Below are 3,351 nucleotides of genomic sequence, written 5' to 3'. Positions count from 1 at the left end.
TCGTTCATGAACGATTCGTTCATTTTGAACGAATCTTTAATATGACTCGGGACTACCGAGTTGTCTCAGAGAGTGATTCGTTCATTTTGTGTTGACCGCGCATGCGCGCAACATCGCATAAGGTACATGCGATGTCATAAATGATTAGTCATAAATGATTAGTTCATCTTTCGCGAGTCTTCGGGTTCGGCCGGGTTCGAGTCTTTCGTTCTTCCTGTCAGTCCCATAGAGACTATGCTGCTGTCAGTACCGGAAAGAGAAATGATTAGTTCGTCTCTTCGGTTTCGAGTCGTTCGTTCTTCAAGTCAGACTCACAAACCCATAGCACTATGCATTTTGCATATTGTGATTTAAGTTATATGGTTATGCTCTGTGGCTTTATAGTGTCCTTTTCATTCTTATTTATTTTTTATTTATTTTTATTTAATTCCTTTTTGGATAGTTATCCAATTTTTTTAAAGCATTGTTGGCAAAAAATAAACAAACAATAAACATCCAGTCAATATAGTGTGTACAGTGTTGTAATAAGCTATGTTACAAAGGTGTAGGTTTCATAGGTTTATTAAATAACTGCATATTTAAGTTATATACTGTGACTTTTCACAAAACAACTCGTAGACATTTTAGGTGATTTTTTATGGACTAAAAAACAGTGAATGGAAAAATGCATGAATACTACATTCTACATTACTACATTCAATGTTATAGAAAAGAATCTTCATGACAGAAATTCACAAATACATATGAAAAAAGATACAATTTGAGACCAGAAACGTAACATGTAACTGTAAAAGTAAAAATCAAATAAAAAAACTAACTACAACATGTTTGTAAGAATGATGTGAATTATGAACTAGGTTAAGTATTTAATAGGGCTGTCACGTGACAAAAGAACGAAGGACTCAGACTCGAAAGATGAACTAATCATTTCTGTCTCTGCATAGTGCTGTGCTATGGGTTTGTGAGTCTGACTTGAAGAACGAACGACTCGAACCGAAGAGACGAACTAATCATTTCTCTTTCTGGTACTGACAGCATAGTCTCTATGGGACTGACAGGAAGAACGAAAGACTCGGACCCGGCCGAACCCAAACCCGAAGACTCGAGAGTCGAGACTTGAACTAATCATTTATCTTTCCGGATCCGGACCGGTATGCTGCATGTGCATGCAGTCAGTGAGTGCATTGGCTGCTGTGTCACACCACACGGCCCACACACAGACACTGACGAGTCGACATCGACAACTAAGTATTTTTAACGTTTTGAAGTTCGAACCCGATGACACAAGAGGCGGAGAAAAAGGAGGTGAGGTGAACTAACTGCAATAGCTTAAACTTAAGACCCAATTCATAAATTAACATTTCGGTTTCTTATAAATTGGCTTTGGCTGCATTACCCTATAGTTTATTTTTATTTATTTCAAATTGAATCAACATTTTCGTAAGTAGACTACTTGATGTTTTGGGCTACTTAACATGACATTTAATTATATTCTGCTGAAATGAACGAAATGAACGAAATGACTCGAAAAAAGATTCGTTCATTTTGCTGAACGAGACTCAAAGATCCGAGTCAGTAAAATGATCCGAACTTCCCACCACTAGAGCTTTGCCCAAATTACGTAGCATTTTACCCCAACAGCGGGTTTCCTTCTGTGAATATCACGTTGCGCAGCAGAGGAGGGACTAGTTCAACGTGTGGAACGCGCCATATTAGTTACATGTTTATGAATCCTATCTGATCTGGAATGTGTTCTAATATACAGTAGGCCTACTGTGCAAATCCTTTGGCACATAAGATGCTTCACAAAAACATTTGTCTTAAGATGGTTATTTTTATCTTCAGCTTTAGTGTGTCAATAGGAAATCTACATATTATACTCCCAAACATTACTTTAACAAATAGAATAGAATAGAAGAACAGGGTGCCCTGCAACAGATGGCATGGCCCTCACAGAGCTCCCAATTAACATTGGGTCAGAACAACAACAAAGAAAGAAAATTCGTGCAGGTTGGACACCCCTATATAGCATAGTGTATGTTGATGATAAAACAACTAGATTTTCTGAACTGGAGTAATATATATTTAGCCATTAACGATATTTTGAGATAAATTGTGACAAAATAACTTCCGCGTCTATAAAGCACTAACCGGAAGTGACGATGGGCGAGGGAGTCTGGTCAAGTTCAGGTTCCAATGAATGCGAATGAAGAAACCGAGTTCTCCGGTGTGGACGAACATGCCTATGATGGCCCACAGGCCTATAATTATGAGCAAATTAAGAGTTAATATAATTAAAAGTAAGACTTACTCTACTAAGTCCTCGTTTTCGTTGCACAGAATGTCTGCTAACGTTAGCACTTTGTCCTCCAGTCCAGCTCGCGCCAAAATCCGGTGTACACTTTGACGGTGGACTTGATTCCATCGAGTGCACCGAGGGAACAGCATCAGTAATCAGCCTCACGTGGTCCTTACTCCGAAATCCCATCCGAGACTCCAACAAATCTCCAGGTCGATAATTCTCCGGAGTGAAATGTGCGCCACAAACGACCGAGTGTGTGGTAACAGACGCGGCAGTGAAGTCTGCTCTCTTCACCTGCACAAAACGCACTCAAGACTGAAAAGCCTTGTTTTTTCTAGAAGGAAAATGATGGACACGATGTCCTGACAGGCTGGAATTCGTGCAACCAGCACAAACACAATAATTTACCATTATGGCTTCTCTAAAACTTTCTGTACTGCTCTAACTACATCAACACCCGAGCTGACCGCGAGCTCTTTTGTTTGCCTCGCCCTACGTCATATGAAGCGTTGATAGCGGGAAAGGCGTATTCCAGAGCCTAGCACATTTTCATCAAAATCTCTACATAAAATGAGATTTAATTAGTAGTTTCTACATATGTGTTTTTAAAGGACCTCTGCAGACAATATAAAGTATTAATTCAGTTATAAATTCAACCTGCATGTTGCTCTTTAAGTTGTTGTTTGTGAGAACATTGCCTCCTACTGAAAAAGTTTTATACTTTATCAGTAGAAGGCAATGTTCTCACAAAAAATAACTTAAAGGGACTTTCTTTCTTCTGCTAAACACTAACTGAGATTTTTAGAATAGGCTATCTCAGCTTTGCACTTTGTTCATTACACTTTTTTTCAGAAAAGATTGCAATGACTAGGGTTTGCGTTTATTTTGGAATTGCATTTATTTGGTTACATTGTGGTGTAAAGAAATGCATTAATGAAAACAACCTTTTTTGCTGTTGTGGGAAAATTGACTTTTTGGCTTCACCAATGATCCAGAAGAAGATAATAAATCTATTTGTATATAATTCATCTATTTGTATTTAAATAAGT

The sequence above is a fragment of the Xyrauchen texanus genome, chromosome 35 (genome assembly GCF_025860055.1).
Source record: "Xyrauchen texanus isolate HMW12.3.18 chromosome 35, RBS_HiC_50CHRs, whole genome shotgun sequence".
Lineage (NCBI taxonomy): Eukaryota > Metazoa > Chordata > Actinopteri > Cypriniformes > Catostomidae > Xyrauchen > Xyrauchen texanus.
Note: the sequence above shows the minus strand (reverse complement) of the source record.